The sequence below is a fragment of the Manacus candei genome, unplaced genomic scaffold, assembly GCF_025592945.1.
Source record: "Manacus candei isolate 608988 ecotype Guabito, Panama unplaced genomic scaffold, ASM2559294v1 h1tg000005l, whole genome shotgun sequence".
In the NCBI taxonomy this organism is placed as follows: Eukaryota; Metazoa; Chordata; class Aves; order Passeriformes; family Pipridae; genus Manacus; species Manacus candei.
Window position 1 is genome coordinate 17,410,436 of NW_026138053.1, and position 21,985 is coordinate 17,432,420.

The following is a 21,985-nucleotide window of genomic DNA, read 5'->3' on the forward strand; positions in this document are numbered from 1 at the left end:
AAATGAGAGCTCTGTGCACTGAATGTATGACATTATCACATATTATGTCTTTTAAAACCTCTCAGATGGAGGTTTTAAATAAGGATCACAGACACCAACGCTGTGTGAGGATACAGTCCTTCTCCTCTACCTCCACTGCCCTGGGCCCAAGCAAAGGAGAACATCGTGCTTCTTCCTCTATGGAGTGAAGGATTGTCAGCTCCTCTGGTCTCATTTTAGGACTGGGAAAATCAGGTCAGCTACCCTGGATAAATTTCAGAATCAAGATGCCTGGAGATCAACATATAAAGAAATGAAGGCAACACACAGCTGACACCACCAAATTTATATGAATTTAAAAACCCTTGAATATTGGGAGCTGGGGGCACCTGGGTCACAAATGTTTCTTAAGAAGAGAAACCAAAGCTAATACTGTAAAAAAAACAAGGGCAGACCCTTAATTAAATTATATTCTTTCAAGCATTTTAAACATAATTGCAATTATGTTTAATCTTACCCCGTAATATTTTTAGATTACTTTTTGCGTAACTCTGCTCATACTGATTAATACTCAAAATCTTCTTGCAGCAGACATGATTTATAAACTCAATGTATGGATAGCTAAATGCCCAATTTAAATATTTCCTGCACTAAAATTTAGTGCCATAGTTTTCAAACACTGTTTTACATCCAACATTTCTTAGCATTTTTTGTTGTGAGAATAATGATAAAATGTTTTTATTAGGAAAGCCCAGTTACTATTTCATGCCAAATCAGTTCAGACACTGTAATGCTATGCTGTTCCTCTAAGTAGAGTGAAAAATTTATAAATCTTTGAAAATTCACTTTACTGGCTACCTTTTAATTAGGAAAAAAATATTTTAAATCAGAATTATACAAATTTCTGCATTAATTTCTAAATAAGAAAAGTGGTTTTACTTTTCATTGAAGTAATCTAGGTTGGTGAGTGCCTAGATTCTATTATTTGTTATAGTGGTGTAAATACAATGTAAGTCAATTCACTTGAAAGAAGCTGTACTGGAACAAAGCAACTGGTGGACAAAGTTTTATACATGTTCCTTAAAACAAGGAGATAAAATTCAGATATCTTTTACTGTGCAGATTCCTACACAATATAACCTACTTCCCACTTTTCCCATTTCCAAGACTGTTAAAGTAGTTGGTTAAGTGAGAGGTGCTTTAAACAACTCTGTTCTTCCATTGCAATGTCATCTAGTTAACTTGGTTTAGTTCAAGTGTATCCTTATCATTCTACTCAAACACAGTTACCTTTCTTTTTCCCCTTGACTTGCTTCTTTTTTTGCTTTTGTCAGTCTGGTTGTAGATTCTCTTGGGCGAAGACCAGCTGTTAATATGCACAGCATCTTCCTCTGTAATCAGTAGTTTTAAAAGGTTGTTACTAATGTTCTTGGAGGAATACCACAATGAATAAATAGGAAGCTTACACCTTGGATATTAGATCACACCCTTTTATTTTCTGTTCTTTGCGCATCATTTCATACACTAGTGATGAAATAAAACCTTGGTCATATATATACCATTTCACCCAAAATGATGTTCAGCCATGTTCTCATTTGTTTCAAATCACTGCGTTCTGTGACAAAAACTGAATTTGTCTTGCTTATCTAATTGTTCCCTTCAGGGACACATCTCATTAAAAGCCTTTTTGGTGCAGTATACTCTTTCACAATCCCTCCAAGGAAATGTAAAAATGATCTGATACTGTAGCTTTTACACTGTCTCAAAAGTCAGTACCAGGATTCCTGATATTATTTAAAACAATCTGACACAGAAGTAAATCCCTTTATTGTGCCAAGTATTTTATGAATTATTAATTGGTCCATTACACTTTAGCCTGCAATGGGAACATAAAAAAAGGACAAAAGTACTTTGAAAGGTGAAACTTCAAGTGGTCCTGCCTGATAAGACAAAAGTTTAGATCTGCATTTTTATTTACCACAAAACCACTCTACTAGTTATAGGCTCGAAAGTTCATGGTACCACCACAATGCACAGGTCAGTGAGGGGATTCAAATAGGAAGAAGAAGAAGATGACAGACACATCTGAATGAAGCACAGCTGCAGGGTCTAAAAATATCTCTGCACAATGTTAATGGCTTACTGCATTGATATATTCAATTTGTGTTATCTAATGAAGTATAGCATTGACACTATCATAAGCTTCCATTGGTTAAAAGTGTTTAGCTAAATGTCTAATATTGCTAATGGTATTTCCATGTCCTATTTCATTTTTCAGATTTGCAAAGATAACAGTGTGGATAAATTCTAGATATTTCAGACTTTGGAGAGCAGACTTTGAAAGGCAAAAGTCAGACTAGTAATAGAAAAGGCGAAGAGTGTAATTCAGTTTATAATAAAAAGAATGTGAGTAGCAAGTAATTGTGCCATAATTAAAGAAAATAAAACATGTCATCATACTTCTATGTGGAAAAAGCTGGAAACCAATCACATCTGGCATTAATAGTTTCAGTGCTCCTGTGCAGTATATATATCTAACAAAATGGAAATAAAAGCTATACTTTCAAAAAGAAAACATTTAGGTGTTCACACTGACACTTTGCAAGTCTTTGTCTGGTTTCAATCTATTCATCAGTTTTCAAAATTTAGATAAATTAGTCTTGTAAAAATGCATTTATAAGTTCAGTGTTTACTAGATCACATTTTTTATAATAAGGTCCATGCATTCATATATTTATAACACAGAGAAAAATCACTATCTCTGTTCTTGGTGGAAATGAATAAAAACTACTGTAAGAACAGAACATATTTTGTACAATTAATAACCTGCTGTTGTCATTGGATTGTTGACAAAATTAGAAAGATCTTTTAAAAACTGTCAGCAACAACAAACTGTTGTTTGCCCAGCTGTATTCTGGTTCCTCTGGAGTTCTAAACACAATTTAATTTGCAAATGAACCAAGAAGACCAAGGCCAATATCACACTTAACTAAACCTAAACACATTGTGAAACATATGTTCATCACATAGCCCGGTTCTTGGTTTATCTCTTCTGTATAAAATACACCTTGAGACTTTTACTCTGGTTTGATTTGGACAAAACTTCAATTGGTATCAGCAAAATATGCATGATCAAGAAGTTCAAGATTAGCCTAGTACTTATGTGATCCCCCTCAGACTGTAAAGGAGTAATTCAGAAAAAACACTGGGTAAAGCACATATATCAGAGAGATTAAGCTTTAGGAATGGTAGCAATGACTAAATGCTACTGTAATGCATGGTTTAAATGATTTTTTTTCACTTATGTGTACTGTACTGCCTTTTAAATATTTCTGAATGTCTGGGACTAGTGCTAGATGGCAATGTGATCACAGTAAACTGTTCTTTGGTATTAGTATTCCTGAAACTAGTTTACTGGTTACATTAGGACTGACTCAATTTGCTTTGAGGGCTGTTAGTACTCAACAGCTAAAAATCACTGCCTTATGTCCTTAGCCTTCTATCAGCTTTTTCATGAAAAAGCATCTAATACATATAAATAGTCCACTCTGCATCACATACCTGAGTCTGTATTATATGGAGACACCTTATTACATCAAAAGCAGTTAAGTTACATATTTATGTGATATTTATGTACTACCACTAGTATCTTACCCAGTAAAACTTTCTATTTCAACTTTTCCAGCTACTCAGAAGTGACTGAAGAAAACATTACCTGAAGAAAGAAACTCACTCATTCATTAAATCTCTGTGGTCTCCCACATATAGACCTATAGAACCACAAGTACATTGAGAGAAACGCCGTAGGACACGTAAGTGTAGAGCTACTCTAACAGAGTAAACTGGCACTTCATTGCCTTCAAGAACAATGCAACACCACAAACTCAAGTGAAAAGGGAAAATTACCTTGGAATTCAAATTTCTAACAAAAAATGGAGTCAGTTAGGGTTCAGTGCTGAGCTTGTCCGCAAACATTCACTGTAATACTAAACCAACAAATCAAAGTCCAGATTTTGGCACTGTCTTGTTAAAATGTTTCTTCACCCCTTGTGTAACAATACTTGAGCCTTAAGTAAAAGACTTCTACAGATGAAAATGGACAAAAGAGCAATTCTATCCCTAATTCAAATGGGGATAAAACCACTACCTGAATACCAGACTTGTGTCTCTTGTCCATTCAGATGGGAGTAGGATAATCTATTATTGTATGGATGGGCAGTACTAAATATAACAAAAGTTCTAATCCCTGTTGAGAGACCACATGCAGTCTTTTAACATACTTAAATTTAAAGGGTTCAGGGAAAAAAATGCTGAAGTACAGAAAATACAAGACAAAAACCTACACCAGCAATTTCTAACCACTCTGTATAAACAAAATACCATTATTTCTAATCAACTCTATTACTCAATCTCAGTAGAGGCTATTTAGAATTTGGAACTAGCATATGTTGATGATTATACAATGTAGCTTGCACAAGAAATTGTATTTGCTAACAAAGACAGTAATATAACTTGTAAAATATTAGGTCCAAACTAATTTTACTAAAGCCCTTATGATTATTGTTTCCTGGAAACACTTAGACTTTTTTTTCTGCAGTAGGAAGAGGGAACTGAAAGTCTTTTCCATTCTAGTGCAATTTTTAAATTAAACAAAATAAAAAAGCCTCCTTACTAGAAAGGAGAGATATTCATTGGTGTTTTCAAATAAGTTTGCTTTTCTAAATAATCCCCAGATACTGAGTATTGCTCTTCATTTGCAAAATTAAAAGTCAGGTGCAGGGCAGTTTTTCCAAACAGATGGTACAGCACCTGGAGATTTTATTCCCACTAGATGGTAATACATGCATGCAAGTCACAAGAGTCAATAAGTCTCAGAAAGTAAGGCAATAGGCTCCACTTTGTTCAAAAGCAAGTCACCATCACCTGAAAATGCCCAATTGTCTAAAATTTGAAGAAATACTTTGTTACAAAGCTCATCTTGATTTATAATTCCTATCCTCGTGGATGAAAAACTGTACATGAGACAAGAGTGTGCTCACAGCCCAGAAAGCCAACTGCATCCTGGGCTGCCTCAAACAAGTGGTAGCCAGCAAGTCGAAGGAGGTGATTCTGCCCCTCTACTCTGCATTTGTGAGACTCATCTGGAGCTCTGTGTCCAGCTCTGGAGTCCTGAGCACAAAAAAGACATGGACCTGTTAAAGTGGGTCCAGAGGAGGCCACAAAGATGATCACAGGGCTGAAGCACCTCTCCTATGAAGACGGGCTGAGAGAGTTGGGGTTGTTCAGCCTGAAGAAGAAAAGGTTTCAGGGAGACCTCACTGTGTCCTTGCAGTAGTTAAAGGGGGTTAGAACAGGTTGCCCAGAGAAGCTATGGATGCCCCATCCCTGGAAGTGCTGAAGGCCAGGCTGGATGGGACACTGAGCAACCTGGTCTAATGGGTGGCATCCCAGCCTGTGACAGGGGGGTTGGCACTAGATGATCTCTAAGGTCCCTTCCAACCACACCATTCTACAATTTTGACTGTAAGTTCTCAACAATTTTATCACCTCCTACCTCCATGTCTTTCACCACAACCCACTTTGTCATCTTTCCTGACTTTCTTAAAATGCCCTGAAGTTGTCTGGCAGAATGCTCAGTTATGTGATCTACCTTGCTTTTGTAATTCCAGTGATGCCATAGCCCTTGCACCGCTTTCTCTTAAACCCCACCTCATCTGTGGGCTTGGTCTCCAGCCCTCTAATTTAAAGCTTTCATTACTAAGTTTCTCTCTTGCTGTTGCTAAAAAGTCACAGTAGATTTTTATTCCCTTTGCGTACGGAAGTAAAGTGTTCCTAAAGCAATAATCCTCTGTGTATGTCGCTTCGAGCTGATGAAGCAGAGCTTGTTTGTTATCCAAAGGACAGCAACAAAAACATGCAGCCCTGTCTCAGCATATTGGGTTCTTGTCTGCACATGGAATGTGCACAGAATTATTCTGGTTTTCTTAGCTCTACATCAGCTTTCTTTACAGGAAATTTTACCTCAGGAAGTCTGCTATGTTTCGTGTCTGCATAATTCACTCACAGGTAACATTCAATATTATTATCATCATGTTAATATTTGCTTTAGATATTCAGCAATCAAGCATTTAACATGAAATTGCATTTTATGTGGTCAGCCAGGCTGGAAAGATATTCAGTAGGAACATTTCCTCACCTACCAGATTGTTTTTCTGTGGGAGAATTTTGAAACCTGCAGTCTGAAGTAAGAAAAGGACAAGAAAGAATTATTTCCCTTAGCCAAAAAGGGCATCAAGCTTAAAACACTCACTTCTGACATGCTCAGTTCCCAAGAAACCCATACTGAAGAACTGAAGCACTTGCACAGAATGATACACTGTAAGAGTGGCGTTACTTAGCCCATGTTAAACATAGAAGTAACCCTATTTCTTCTCTTAAGCACCAAACAAGGGAAAACCATCACTTAATCTCTGGCATTTGCTATTTACCTTGTGAACCATGGCTCAGCAGGGAGACTTGCAACTTTTCCCCAATAAATATAACTTAGTTGGAAAGAATGGGCTCAAATTCTCCCCTCTACTCTCTAAAAATCTGGAACAAAATAAATAAAATTATTGATTTTTTAAAATAAATTTAAGAAAATCCTGAAGGAAATTTACTAAATAAAATACAATTTAAAAACCCCACATTTTTCATGGAGCAGGTTTCAGAACTGAAACAAACATTTGCAAAATAATTCAGTTGCTCTATCTCTTATATGAAAGAAAAATTCTGTATGTCTCTAACCCTAGCTGATCACTATGCAGCTATTACTTACCCACTTTATATGCACCTGTACTCACCAGACCAACATGAATCTTACACTCGGCAATTACTGCCATTCCAAATCCACAATCCCGTCCTGCTGCTAAGGGTAGCCTATGGTCTGTCTTCTCACTGAGCAGCTTTTGTACATATTTTTAGGTTCTGTTGCCCATTTTTCCCACTAGAAAAAGAAAAAAAGAGCATGCAACAAGTGTGGGAAGAGAACTATGCGAGCAACAGCAGGCGCAGTCACATTCATGCATATTTTCAAATAGCTTGGCTAAAATGAATTAAATGGAGTTTAAAATATTTCCAGCTGCTTCCGTGAAGGTGTGACAACATTGTTTTTTCAAAACCTAGGTTCAACCTCTTTTGCTGTTATTTTTTTAATCAGGCACCAGATTTTCAACAGAAGTGTGTATGCCAAAACAGCACAGCCAAAAACCCAAAAGATTTCAACTTAGAAATGCTGCCACAACACATCAACATCATTGCATTGATCATTTTCATATTCTCGTACTGGAAGAATCTAGTACTTTTTAAAAGATGCAGCTGAGGAGGCAATCTGACTCAGAGATGAAGCTACTGAGTGATTGTGATACTGCAGTGATTGTAAAAAACAAAGAGAAATTTACTCCCTTTCAGAAACATTTTTGAGTGGTTAATTTTTATATGGTAATCTATTAAAAATTAATTAGCCAGAGCTAATTCCAGGTCTATATTAAGACAAAGATTTTTAGTTGTGTTCAGATTACGTTTACTACTTTTCTTCAAAAAATTTTAATTAGTGATTAAGATAAATTGTATCTTAAAAATTACTAACATGTTGAATAAAAACCCGTCTGGGAGCCATAAATTAACTAGTTTAGCTTGCAGTCAGCAGCATTTCGTGTTACTCTAAATAAAGTTTTAGGTCATATTGGAAATCGTCGCCTGAACATATTTCTTACCCATGCTGAGCAGAGACATCTGGATTGACAATACTGGCAGATTTCAGTGCAGTGACAGCATCACTGCCACTTCAGAATGTGCTCCAAAAGATACATTCTCTTAGAGCTGCACTCTAAACCCAGTGAGGAGGATCAGTCAAAGCAGGGTGCAGTAACCCAGCTATAAAAGGTGCTGCTGCTGGGATCAAACTATGCCTAAACTGCATTGGCATGTCTTTTATTTCCCAAATTTATTTTCCAAGGTTTAAACTGTTGGTCTGTGTTAGAAACCTGAAACAGATCATTCCAGTTCGTTCTGAGAGCCTTTTCACGTGCAATACCATGGCAGTCCTCAAGTATCCAAGACAGCACTCCAAAAAGTCAACACAAAGAACCTACATGTCTTTGAAGACCCTCTTCTAAAATTTAACACTCTATTAAATTTCTTTTGAAAAAGTTTGACCTGTCAGTGTAAACAATTCAGGACATTCTGGGTGAGGATTCTAGCAAGTATTACAAAGCCCAATTTTACTCAAAAATAATTTTCATTTATTCTCCCTTTGATACAGTTTGAGTATTCTCTTAATCCCCTCACATATAGTCCAAGTGTAGCTGCTAACATGGATTGATCAGTTATACAAACCTCGTGTATTATTATAGCATTTAGAAGTAATTCTGTTATTAATACAGGAAAAAATGTCCTTAACAGAATTAGTTCAATTTCACAAACCCTAGCACAGAAAGCAAGTTGCAACTTTTCTTAAGCTTGGCAATAAAATAAGCTGAATTCAGTTATAGGTTCATTTTCTGCTGGATTGGGCCATTAGGGCCTGTACCTATCATTTATACCACTAGATGCCTCTTAGTATAGCAAATGCTTTAATATTAATAGATACAAGGGATTTTAAAAATTATTATTATCTTATTGAATTACTTTTGAAGACTTTTCAAGAAGCTTCACTAACTGCCTAAAGCAATAAATAAGGTAATTTTATTACCATCTCTAAGCTGCGGTGTTTTATATAATATCTTTCTCTTAGTATCTGAGAATTAAATAGCAGAGCTAGGTAGAAATACACTGACAGGTGAACTGTTGCAAAATGGAGATATCAAGCATTCTAACACAAACACTGACATTTAGGATGAAACACCCCTATTACTGTCTCCAATGTACTCTTGCTCTTAAAGTTATTGTGATAATGAAAGAACAGTGATGTGTTGGTCCTGGCTGAGCATAATTCAGAAGTTCCTACAGAACTTCCTACCATGCCATAAAAATATGGACTTGTCTTTTATCTGAATATTTTAAGGAGAGGAACACAGACTCCAAGTCCCTACTCCTTCCACACTGAACTATTACTAGCAAACATCAGGAAAATGTGTCAGAATGCATCAGAAAGAGCATGTCAATTTACAGAAAAGAGTTAAGATGCAGCAAAATTTCATTTCTAAAGAAATTGTACCTTTCAGAAATTTACATGAATTTAAGGCATAAGCAGAATTAAAAAACAGCATGAACCCCAAAGATGATCAAATCACATGAATTAATATGGCACAAGATAAAATAATGCAGTACTACTAAGTGATGAGAGATTTATGCTATGCAAAGCCCATCTACACTTTATTACTAGTAAGTGGTAGATTTCAGTTGCAACCAGAAATATCTCCTGAGCTCCACAGTTCTGTTCCTCTACATATGCACTGACAGAATTATTCTGCTAAGAGGAAAGCTCAAAAATTCCAGATGTTCACTAATCACCCCATTATCCACCATCCTTTGTATGTGAAAAGTACTAAGATGCCACATCATCAAAATCTACCTTGTATTTAATGTACCAGGAATACCATCAACTTTAATTTGCCAGTTCTGTGGATTTTTCCCATGGAATTCACTAAGAACTACTTTAATATCCTCTCTTAAGGCTAGAACCTCCTATGTAATAACCAAAACAATTGCTGACAAGCAATCATGTGTTAGAAAAATGTGTCTTTATCTACTCTAGTGCTCCAAATTGTAATAAAAAAATAATTTTACAGTAAGTAATCAAGAGTTGAGAGCAGGATAGGACCACTAGAGCTTGAGAAGCAAGTAAGATCTGAGCTTTTCTAACTACTTTATGAAGTATTTTTAAGATCTTCCCCCCTCCTTTTAAATTTATGTCCCATTGCCATTTAAATTCCAAATGGAAAAGGAATATAAAAACATACAAAAATATTCATGAAAATGAATTAGTTGTCTCTGCAATTGCTTGAGAAGCCACAAGTCAGAAAGTTACATTAAATACTGTAATGTAATTAATTTCCACGTAATTTAATATAATTAAATTAATGTAATTAAAAATGTTAGCACTTGAGTTAAGAGTGATAAATCACAAGTTTACTTGTAAGTACAGTAATTACTCTCACTAATAAACAAGGAACAGTTCATTTGAAGGTGGCTGTACATGTAAAGCCAAGACACAGAGAGCAGAAATTCAGCTTCGGATTCTCACTTCTTACACATAACACTTGAGGACTCATTTTGCCTCAGCTCTCTACTGTTTTCAAGCAGATTATCATTCAGCAAAAATGCTGAACTGCTTTACAGTCACACTTTTTATCGAGAGAAATCTCAGTAAAAGAACCATATATTTCATTTGGAAAGGGTAAGAACCAAGGTCATCTTGATCACAGATGGTAGCAGCTAAGAACTGAAAGTGCTTGACTAGTACATTGACTACCAATGTGCATCTTTTTAAAGTACATGCAAATTATCATGAGGTGATACAACCTTTAAATCTGAAGAACCTTCATAACTTAGATTAAAACCTCACTTTGAAATAATGGGAAAACAATTTCTTCTCATTTATCCATCTTCTGTTACTGCGAAAGTACACTCATGTAGTTCAGCAAGAACCTGTGCTTGGTTTTTAACTGTGACAGATGAGACCAATTCTACCACTAGGGTAAGAGCTATGGAATTTATACATCCTTTGGTTATACTTGTATAACTGGACGACTGAGCAATGCCTGTGTGCATACTTAATTCCCCAGATGGTCCAGAAACTCCCCAGCTAGTCACCTACATTGGTGAGCACAGACCAGCCGGAGACAAGTCTGAACTCCTAGTTGCCCTCAGGACAAACCAAAAATACCCACCTTTTTTCCCCTTCAGTTTACAGACAGATGTAAATATTGTTAATCTTCATTAAATTGCATCTATAAAATTGAGTGTAAATAAAGGTCAACTAAAAAACCCACAAAAGGGAACACAAGCATTAGCACGCTAGAAGTAATAAAGAGAAGCAGTGACTGAATAAACTGAAAAATTAGTATCTCATTAGATTTTTTTATTTCTATTCAATTTAAAAATAATATCAAAGAATTTTAATATAAAACTTACAAAACAAAATTATATAATTTAGGGTTCAGAGACATGACCAGACTGATTTTTAAAAATCCATCATTCCAATAAAAGCAAAAAATGCACCTAATTGGCACTTTAAAAACCTCTGTTAGTACAGATCTTTAATAATTCTTCATGAAACATAAATGTCATTTCTATGTAATGGTAAGAGAGTCCATTTTTAAAAATTAATTTCCATAGTTACAATATGATACTATTATAAAAGTAAATTTAGTGTGCTGAATACTGGGAGAGAAAAACAATACTTCGGTTTCAGACTATTAGTGAGCCTCTTGTTCCTGCAGTTCTTATTTGCGATTCTCACATGAATCAAAACAATCATATTTCCAGAAGTTTAATTAGAACACCCTTCCTGAAACTTGCTTTATTGTCCTGTGTATCTTCTATTCCTTTGATAAAACTCTGCAAAACACTTTTACAAATTGCTAATTTCTATTTAATGCCACCTTAAGAACTGTCACACTAAATTTACAATAAATTTCCTGGGCATGCTACTACAGCTGTAGCATACCAAATGTCTGTGCTACCAGACTGCAAGATTGAGTTCCTTCAAGACTATTTCAGCCAGAAAACACCACACCTCTCTGTATCTATCACATTTACCAGCACAATTCTCTTAGTCTTCTCAGTCCAAACTGGACTTCAGGTTGAACATTAACATACATTTTCAAAATCAATATTCTTAGTTCTAAACATGCCACAAAATCAATCTTAGATTATTATTGCTAAGAAATATTAATCTTCCTCCATAACTATTTTTTTATCAAAGTGTCTGAATGCTTTACATCTGCTGCATACATCCTCTATAGTACAAACACATTCTTTTTTTATCCTCTGATTTCAGGAATGGACAGAGAGGCCAAGCACTAGATCTAATAAAAATACTTATAAAACAGGGGATGAAATATAGACATGTAAAAAAATTCTAGAACCTTAAACATGTTGCTGAGGCTCTCAATAGAGAGGAATGGAGGAATATGGCAGAACTCATTTCTGGTTGCACTGCAGATGCTGACCTGCCTAAACGCTGTATATTCTTCAATGACCAGCAAATAAGAACAGAAGAATGTCAAGTGTCCTCCCCTTGGTAGCATTTCTCTCTTAGAACTTCATGTCCAGACTTCCTCTAAAATGAGGCACCTACTCCCTTCCCTTCTTTTAAAAGACTGAATGAAGTTCAGTCTGCCTTTTGTTTGCCTTTTTCCAGATGCCTTTTGCCAGGTTCTAATGGTTAGAACACCCACATAGGAAATAGGAGCACCAGGAATCATTTCCTGAGTTTTTCTAAGAAAATATAATAGCAAATATCTTCCTGTCATCTAGCACAGCTAGAGTGTTGGAGATTCAGCTTTTTCTGCTGAACCTAAAAACCAGATGATGAGTCAATGTAAAATTATTTTCATAAATAATTATTTTCATTCATTTTGACATGTAGGGTTGGTTTGTTCTTATAGTTTTGCCTGGGCGATTACAGAAAAGTAGAAGGACAAAAAATATTAGTGCCTTTTTCCACAGAGTCTCTGCCACAGCAAGCATGAAAAAATACCTACTGAATGTCTCCTGCTTTAGCCACAAAATATACTGAATCTTCTCTGCAGTTGAACGGTCCTAAAGGAACACAACTGAATAGAGTATGTTATACTTAGTCCTTTAATACCGTATGTGAGGTAAGACTGGTTGTAAGGGAGCACTCCAGTTCTCACACTTAGGCTGCTACACAGGACAATTTCTTTTAAATTTTCAATGTGTCCTTGCTAATGCCAATGCCAACAGTTGTCTCAAATACAGCACAAGTATGGCTGATGGGGCCATGTAAATGTGACTTTTGCTAGTGGAAGGCCATGAGTTTGCATTGTCCTGGAGAGCAGGGCCCCAGGAGTTCTCAGGGCTTGTGTTGGGCAGAGCTGACTGGGTCTTGTCCTGTCTCTGGTGGCCTTGTGCCCATAGCCTCCCTGGCTGTAGCTTCAGCTCTGCTAGTGCCAGAGCTGGGAGAGGGCTGTGGGTCACTGGGTGACAACCCACAACTTGGTGTCAGCTGAAGCTGGGCAGGGATCCACTGGGAAGCCAGATAGTGATAAGAGTATGGATAAACACACATAGTCAACTCTGAAGGAGATCTCCACCCTCCCCACGGTACGTTATACATTTTGAACAGAATAATCACTTTGGAGATGTAGATTCTTGTCTTGGGAAACGAGTGAGAAAGAGTTAAGACACTTTTGTTTTGACTTTCCCATGTCTCCTGGGAAAAGAAAGGTGGAAAAGAGGTGAGCTTCAGTTTAAATGCCCAGATCTGTGTTCAGATTCTATTTTCTATTCAAAGTACATGAAATACAAGAAGTAGTAAGGGGAAGTTCTACAATATGCCTTTGCATCAATATGCCTTTGCATCAACTTGGTTTCCACTGAAAAGTTACTGGAGAGGAAAACTCAAATTCCCTAGGTTACCCATAGATATTATTGTTGAAATGTGCTATTCCTCTTCTTAATAACTAGTACAAATTTGAACTTCCAAGTATGTTTTTTTAGAAGTTTCTGTAAAAAAACACTACAGTGGCTTGAGAGAGATGCTGTTCAAAATCACAAGAGGACTGGTCAGAACCAGTGCTGTCCAGATTTTGCAAAAAGAGTTCACCCTTTCAATGCAAGGAGTGACATGCAGACATATTGTCTTCTCATCATGGAATCAGATTCCAAGACACATCTAATACAGCAATTTCTGTGTCTCTAAGTGGCTGTTAGATTACCATAACAAAAGTAAGAATTATGGTATGCCTTGTCTCCTAATGATAGGTTAAAATGACACAAAAGTCTTCTTTTTTATAAGATGTGACAATCATATTTATCACATACTCTGAACAAAATAGCATTTGTGTCATTGTGATAACAAGGTGCCTTATTAGCACTGAGTGTTGAAAAACTCTGGCAACACTGTAGAAAAGCTTTAGACAAGGACTTTTCATCAAAAATAATACTCTCTTACTAAGCTTTTGACAGCTGCACTGTTACGACTCTGCAAAGACAGTTAATTGTGGGTTGCTCTTACCCATAAAATATAGCAACGGTATTTTACAAATGTGACATAACTATTCTAAATTTATGCTACCTATTTTGGCACTCTAATGATTTGTCAGATTTTAATCTGTGAGCACAAGTTGCCTTTGGGGAGGCAGGAGAGAGGAGGTTAGGTTAATTTCTATATTTTAATCCAGAGTAGCTCAGCTGGCAACAGCCCAGCCACGCTCCAGGCCCTTCCTGAAGGAGCTGCCCTTGCAGCTGAGGGGGAGAAGGGTTGCAGGTATCTCTTCATGAGTGAGAGCTGTTTATGGAGTTGGCAATGACGAATTGTGCTGCTAAATCGAGTATTTAGGAATATGGAATTAAGTTGTCACTCTAATGACTTATGTGTGATGTTACCTTTAATTTAATACATCTTAAATTCCTTGTGAACTTAAAACACAGTCTACTTCCAAATTACTCAAAAGCCTGTTCTGTTAATTAGGAGCTACAGACCAATATAATGTGCTAACTTAGGGCTGGACAATTAGCTTTACATTATTATACAAATGGAACTGTGTTAAATGAGCGAGAAGAGCACAGTATTTTGTGGTACATTGACATCCCAATCTATTTTCAGTGATCCTGGTGTAATATTGTGTTCAGTGAATTTACTGTAGATTTATGCTGGTATTAATTAAGATCAGAATTTGGATTTGGAGTTTTAATCTACCTTGTTTTGTGTGCACGTCTCATTATAACTGAACATAAACTGTTATTAAAATATTTCTATTATACAGGACTGGTTAAAATGTTTGGAGTTTAGTTACAGATTTTTACTGTGTTGCATTCCTCTGAAAGTATTAAATGATGATTTAATATTTTATTCATGCTCACACTTGAGAAAAACTGTCCAAAAAAAGAGAAGGAACATTTAAAGAGAGGTAATTTCTCACTGTAATTTCAATATGGTACTTGGTTTCATTTCCTTGAGCCTTATCCTATGCCTACTAACACAGACTGATCATCCTTGAAAGTAGAACTAATGACATTTTTTCAATGTTTAAAAATGTTACACAAATAATTCACTTATACTTTTTTTTCCCATTGAATCTAAAAATCAAAATGTGTCATGACTGTTAAGTGAATTGAAGCTTAGAAAACAAGTAAGATTTAGTATTATAGAACTAATTTTGACAGGTTAGTTGGAATGTACCTGCTCAAAATACAATATCGAGCTTTTAGAATCACATTTCATTAGTGTTGAAAAAGAAACTAAGAAAAAGATCTTTCTGCTATAGGATAAATTTAAGTACAGTTTCCATCTATGGGCTGGGATTTTTATGGAAGTAGCTTATCTTGTGAGGAATAAGAGGTAAGGTATATTTCATTTCACATTGTTGCAAGTCTCTGGCAAGTATTCCTGATCTAAAATATGATGGCTTAGATAAAAATAAAGACAGTATAAGCAACACTTCTGTCCATTTGCAACCTTTATGAAAGCAGTCATTATGACTTCCCAGGCAGACCTTTAGTTGGTTCCATGTTTCAGAAATCAGATCCCACCCAAGGCTGGAAAGTGATGGTCTGGGAGTCTGCTCACAGGCATATAGTGGCAGAACTGCAACTTGGTTTCTGTAACAAGATACCAGGTCCCACCTTCTCATCTGACCTCAAACTGTCCACTGCATAGATCAAACTACCTTACAGCTGAGAAAAAAGAAAGGAAGAACTAATACTTAAGGTTCAACTTCTCTATTAGTATTGGTCACATGCAAACTATCAAATGTTAAAAAATTATGAGATCCAGCATCTTTAGGCTCTATCTTACTTAAAGATGTATTGGTACATTGAAGGGCCACATACTGGTGCCTCTTCCCACAACACCGTCTCAGCGTGCAGCACCTCACTTTAGGCCCATCACCCTCACCAGCAGTACCCCGCCACAGACTGTCAAAGAGGGGAAGCTTCTTTTCAGCTGGGAAGCTAGTGAGGGACATCTTACTGCTGTGGAAAGCCTAAGCCTGCAATTCCTGATATATTTTTGGTCCCTACTCTTGGTTCTCTTATACACTTTAACAAATTAGTCTTTATCAGGACACACTGAGCTTCTTAAAAAGCATTCAAAACAGTACATGATCGTTTCTTGCAGTGCTGTATTGCTGAAGTGAGCAGAGTGCAATCTATACATGCCACATTATTCAAGCAATATTGCTGAAACTGGAAAAAAAAGGATTTATTTCTTCCCTTAGATAAATATTTGTGGACAGCTCAGAATGTTAACGCGCAATATGGATAGCCAGGAACAGCAACAAGAATATGTACTCACATTTCCCTTTATACTTAAGCTGAGTTTAGAAAAAAGGTTAAGGCAAAACTCTAGCAGTTAAGAATATGGAAATTCTCTTTTCTGTCAGGATATCAATAGAGCTAAGTATATATTATTTCTACAAGCTTGAAGCACAGAAGTGCCTTGACTTACAATGATCGCTTTTCCTGTGATGTGCAGACAAAGGTCATGTGGCTCCCACCTGCGCAGGTACCACAGTGACCAGTCATCAGCCACACATCATCTTGGGCACTATACAGCACACAGGGTCTGAGGCTTACTCACAAATACCAGTTTCTAGCACTGCCTGTACTTTCCAAGACAGTGCAATGCAGAATTCAGTCTTGGGTTAGAAGCTCTACTAGAAGTTGGTACCACCATAAACTGCCATGTGACTTTTAATAAACCTTACCATCCAGGGACTTCAGCATAAAAAAAAAAAAAAAAAAACAGCCAAAAAACCCAACCAAAACCCAACAAACAAAACCCCCTTAAATGTACAGGAAAAATATGGCTTCTAGAAACAAGGGCACATTTGCCACAGGTAATAATGCCTATCCTAAGTGAGCAGTATTAAGTGCTGAATTAAGTTTAACCTGAAAAGCTGAATGTTTGAAACACTGCTTCTAAAAATTACATCCAACTTCCAAAAACAGATGAAAAAAAAAATCAAAATCTAAACAAACCTTTTTTTTTCATATGACCAATTAGAAAGACCAATCTCACATAAATTTGATGCAGTTGTGTTTAATAATAAAAAATATATCTGCTAATTTTCCTTAAACAAAGAAAAACTCATACCAGCAAGATTTATCATAATACTGTGCCTCTAGCAGTCAGCAATGATCCCCAAAACAGCCCCCTTCCTTTCCATCTTGTTTTGAAACATGGCACTGATGCTGTAAATTCCACATTACTCTCTATCTGCCTTTCAGAACCTTCCTGCTGTTTTCCCTCATAAACACATACATCTTTAATCAACACCTAAATCACATGTTTATTTTATCAGTCTCCAGACCATGCAGTTCAGTCTCAGTTCAACTCTAACACTTTCTATTGTGGGCAAAATTCATGAGAGTTTTCAGCTGTCCTTTTTTTTTTTACAGAAGTGAATGGATATCCTTGTATACATGTAACAATTTACTAACACCAACGTGTCCCTCTCCTCTTCTGATGATACACTGGTCATTATATTTCTACATCTCCCAGTCAGTGGTGCTGAGTTTTCAGAAACATGCAGCGATACAGGCAGTTCAAGGAATCATTCCTCCTGTGTGCCATCCCTATCACAGCAGGCTATTTCTTCATTCATGCCCTGCTCTCAGTATGCCTCCACAACTGATGGGATATCACTAAGACAGGAACAAACAGTCAGGGTTTGGGGAAGGGACAGAAAGGAAAATCAGCAGTGGGAGATCCTCAGTTTGACATTGCTGCCAAAGGTTTGCAGCTACAGCTTGGGGCATGAGAGGCAAGCAGCACACCTTGACTAAAGAAACAAGACATTATATTTCCCATCACAAAGACACAAAAAAGCGAACTTGATATTGGCTTACTCATACAGTTGAGGGCAATTTTGATGTTTAAAGCTACACCAGGTAGTAAAAGGCATGCCAAGGTCAAGCCCACAGAAAAGTAGTTTCCTGCCCCACATCCATGACACCCTCCCTCCTCACCAACTGAGGACTTCTCACACTAAAAAACTTAGAGCAATGAGCCAGTTTCTTGCCAATCATCATGAACTAATAGACAAGAGTACGGAGTAAAATATGAACCTGCACGTCCATATACACATCTAGATCAAAGCCAAGATAAATTTTATGTCAGAAGTAATTATTTAAATGTCTTAACTCTTAGAGGTGAAGCACTATCAAGGTGGTTTCGGCTAGACTACACCTCTTCTTTTAAATCAAGGTTGTTTTCCATATTAACTGTAGTGATAAAAACCATACGGAAAACTAAACTCTGTAAGGAATTAGTAATGGACTCCAAGATTACAAGGACTTTAAAATAACTAGAGGTTTTTTCCTCTCCCTTCCTGCCCAATAGGTTTCATTAGCAGGTGAAAAGGACAATCAAGTCTATGCAAATGTGCCCAACTTTTAAAAACAACATAAAAATATATTGTTTCCTCTTCTGTTTGTGTGTATGAAGGATATGTACTGACTTCATGGAATTACTCCAGCAAGCTGTGAATGATGATGCATGAAATGAAAAAATCTCAGTCCAATGCACAGGAAGAATACAGAGAACAGCAGGCTGTCAACAATACATTCTTTAGAGGAGAATGGATATATACCACATCTTCCTTGAATGCAACTGTGCTGAATTCAGTCAACAAGATGCAATGGTGTCATATGTGTAAGTAAGGGGCACTTCCAGGTACCCACTGGACAGATTCCAATCCTGCAAGACAGCACTGAATAATTAATAATTAATTCAAAATTAATTTTTTATCTAATTGAGCTATATTTTCTGTCTCAATTGCAGGCAATTGTAAAAAGAGTCAACTAGAGGCTTAGCAAAATGATGCATGACAGTGTGCCATTAGATTATTGCTCAGAACAAAATATCTATTACTCTATGTAATCTATTATTATCCATATCTCTATTTTACCCATCTGTCTGATTGTAAGAACAGGCAAATTCCAGATAACAGAAACAAATGAATAAACCCTTTTTGCAAACCTCCAGCCACTGACAAGAGCCTCAGTCAGGATACAAAGACCCACCTCCCTTAAAAAACAGTTTATCAAGAAGATTAAACTTTTTAGCAGCTGGGCATCGCAGAATGTATTACAGAAGCTCCAAACTCCAAGAAGATACAGTGTATTCATTCCTCCAAGTCCACTTTTCAAGAAGCAAGACTACATATTACCAAACTCTTGCAAAAACCAAAACAGGCTGCTTTAAATGCATTCCTTAAAAAAAAAAAAAAAAAAAAGAAAAAAAAAAAAGAGAGAAACCCAGGTATGCCTATGACAGATTCCAAAGCAGACACTGAAAGAGGCACACCAGCATTTTCATTTGGAAAGAGTTTTCTTCCTTTGGCTTTTTTGAGTGTAAGATATTCTAGAGATGTTACTGCCTCTCTCATAGCATGGGCTGCCTTATGCTGATCTTTATCCAGGCTGCCTAAAGGGAACATACAAAGGTTCCCTGTATGTTCATGTTATAGGTGCACTGGGAGTGCTGGATCTTAAAGCTCTGTGTGACCAAATGCAGGTTTACAGCAGCTGACAGCAGAGCTATGTTTCCCCTTCCGTTTGGAAGGCACTATACAGGAATGTTCACTGACTAAACATAAACATTTATTTTAGGAGGAAAATTATCTTTCTTCTGTTGTTACTTGAGCATTCAGAAATTACTCAGTCTTCCAGAAAAGATTCAACAATATATGCCAAGTACAATTACAGACACCATGAGGGTACAGTGCACACACATGGAACTACAGATCCAACTATCTTGCACAGAGGAGCACAAGGCTAATCAGCATCTCATTCAGCTCTGGTGGGGATGTGCAGTAAGACACAGATAAATAGCTCTGCTTGAAAAGCCAGGCAGATGATTTTCACTACAACAAATGTTTCCTATTATTTCCATGCAGTACATAAAGAACTAGTTGAAGTAATTTAAAAAGTAAATTATTATTAGGCTATATAAGAACAAAACAGTCAACAGTGATGAAAAAGGGCCTCAACTTCTAAAATTGTTTGTTTCTTTATTCTGTATAAGAAACATTCTCTGAAATTGCCACACCATTTTTGCCATGTTTGCAAATCAGATAATGTATCACCTCTCAGGAAGTTTGCCAACAAATTTCAAAGACATGAGATTGTTTCTATAGAATTAGTCCAATCAACTTTGTGTGAGAGGAAAACTAGCTATCAGTTATGGGTCCCATTTAAGAGAAAAGCTGGAGGATGAAAAAGCTCAAAGTAGTTGAAAAGATGCACATCTAAACAAACAAGCTCTAGACTCGAGTCTTTAGGCACATTATTAAGGGAAATTGTTTCCCTAATATATATCAATGTATTACAGGTAAATAAACATATAGTATAGAACCCCATCCCATTAAAAATGTTTCTATAGTGTTAAAATAACAGTCCTTTCTCTCCTGGTTGAGACTGATGAGAAAGTATTCTGCCTGATGATCGTGGTCATTACTGTGCAACTCCTTCTGGGTGTTCATGACATTATCCATCAATTAGTTTTTACAGACCTGTCAAAGATGCTAGAGCAGGACCTGAAGTTGAAATTTATTTGCTGTATTTTTTTCCCCTCAAAACATTTCCATGGAGTAGATGCCAGAAGGCAGAGTTTTCTAAAAATATTATCAAATGAGATAAACAAATACCACCCATGAGTTTCACATTTCAACTAAGTATCATATTATTAAGCATTTACAAGATAAGCACTGGAGAGATGACACCCATGTTACTGCATCTTAAGAAACATATTTAGGGCTTAATTTTTTTGTACACTTGGTAGAATAGTCTTTTATAAAAATGTAGAAACACGCAGACCAGATGAAAAGGTGTCATTCTATTGCCAATTTTTTCATCATCCCCTCACATGTCTTGAGAGAGGAATATAGTTGATTTCTACTTAGCACTGAGAAAATGAGAGGACAAATCCTAGATCTCTGTTTAGCACATAATCAGCATAAAAAATGAAGTAATTGAAGCAGGTTAACTGAAGCATTAAAAACTGCTACCAAAAACTCATTATTACTTCACCAAGAGTAACTGTTATACTCAATTTAGGCCTGAGCTAATACTTATTTCTGCATAAGCATCCAGATGTGTTCTCTGAAAGCACACTCTCTCTGGAGAAATTATTCTTGCTTGCTTATCAAGAGATAGTAGTATCTCCTAAATTCAGTAACACCTTAGTAATAGCACTGGGTCACTCTTCAGTCGCATCACAAAGGAAATATGTTTATTTAATGTTACAGGAGCATTGGAAATAGCATATAACATTTAATCTTAAGTTACTAGAACAAAATTGAATATTCTAGTGTGTTTTTTGTTTGGGACTGGTTTGTGTTTGTCTTTTTTTTATTGGCAATAGTTAGGGCACGAATTTGTGAAGTCCTGGGAACCTGCCACTGATTTCCAGTAGGGACAAAATCTCCAAACATCTTTTGAAGCCAAAGCAGATGCAGTGCTCTAATGAGGTGGCCATAGGGCCCCACTCTCTCCCTCTTGGCCAAAGACTGCCCTAGTACTCCACTCAGAGCAGTCTTCTGACGAGAGGCAGACAGCTTCCCTAGCTCTGTCACCAGAGCCTATCTCAAGGGAAGCCTTCTGCCACCATCAGTGAATTTGGACAGGGCCCCACTGCAATTCAGAGTTGACTGCTCAGCCTGTCAAGGAGAATTAGAGTCATGGCCAAAGGCAGAAATCTAGGTTTCCAAAACTTTTCTGGCACAAATTTGGGAACCCTGAAAGTATGGTACAGACTTTTTTCTTTTTTTTTTTTCCCCCATCAGGAATCTGAACTATCTGTGTTGTACTTCTCTTCTTGCACTGCTTTTGC